Genomic DNA, 1,417 nt, shown 5'->3' with positions numbered 1-1,417 from the left:
TCAGACACTCCTGCAGATGTGGGCCGGATACAGCTGTCTGCTAAAGCCAGCAGAGTTTAGATGTGCTAATATAAGAAATGAGAGCGCTGTTTGAAACAGCAGTGGTTCTCAACGTGGGGCTCAGCACCCCTACGGGGGCGCCAAAGATCCCAGGTAGGGCCGGGACCCTGTCTGCTCTGACACGGTCCAAATTAGACGCACACATATATTTAAGGGGGTATTCTGCCTTTTTTCAAGGCTTTCCACCATCTCTCTGATAGTAGCTTCACGCGTTTACTCCTGTTTCTCACGCTGGCGTCCTGAAAGCCCTGAGTTTAACCTCCGTCTGAAACGCTTCGTTTTCGCTGCTGTCCCTTTAACCCCCCCCCCACGGACTTGTTTTCCTCCGATTGGCTGATTTTCCGGGGGATGGCCAGCGACAGGACTCAATGTTTTGTGTCCGCCCCCCCCCCCGATGTGGCTATATTGCTAGGCTAGTACTCGTAAACTTTGAATGAACCGGTCCGACTGAGTAAATGATGGCGAATTTTGATACGTGTTAGACCCAGAGTCTGACCCTGATAGTTTGGAGAGAGAGGGAATAAAACCAGCAGCAGAGCAGGACGGATCTGTTTGGTAAGTGTTGCTTAATGCTAAATGCTAAAAGGCCTTGCGGGGGCGGTCTGTTCCTCTTTGGCGGCGGCCCGGATACGCGAACCAGTCAGGAGATCCTGTTGTGATGACCTCATCAGTTTGCTCCATCGAAATCTCGTCTCGGGAGAATCTCAGAGAGATTTTCAACAAACCGTTTTCATCAGTTCACACGCTAATTCCAAGATTACCGCCGCGTACGTTTATCTTGCGGTTTGAAAATTTGCATACGTGAAGTATGGACACCCGACATTGTGACTTTATGTTTATGTTTTAAAAACAAGAAAAGTATAAACGTGTTAGGGCCAAACTGAAAGATTTAAAAATTTAGACCGTTTAAAAAAAACAACAAAACAGGTTCAAGATTATAAAGTAAAAAAAAATAAACTCAGAATTCACAAGTTTTACAAGTCTTACGTTTCGACATAAAAAAACAAAAAATTCCAAGCGTTTAACATCATAAATGAACAACTGTGACAAAAAAAATATTTATTTAAAGAAACCAAACTGAAAACTGCGGCTCAGTTTCCTCAAGATTTCAAAGAAGCCCCTCAATGCAGTGTGCAATGGGGGCGGAGCCCAATGTGGGCGGAGCCCAACGTGCCCTTCATTAACCCTTTATTAACCCTTCATTAACCCTTCATTAACCCTTTATCAACCCTTTATCAACCCTTCATTAACCCTTTATTAACCCTTTATTAACCCTTTAATAACCCTTTATTAACCCTTTAATAACCCTTCATTAACCCTTTATTAACCCTTCATTAACCCTTTATTAACCCTTCAT

Source organism: Cheilinus undulatus, linkage group 11 (genome assembly GCF_018320785.1).
Source record: "Cheilinus undulatus linkage group 11, ASM1832078v1, whole genome shotgun sequence".
Lineage (NCBI taxonomy): Eukaryota > Metazoa > Chordata > Actinopteri > Labriformes > Labridae > Cheilinus > Cheilinus undulatus.
The sequence above is the reverse complement of the archived record's forward strand: the minus strand, read 5'-3'. Positions refer to the sequence as shown.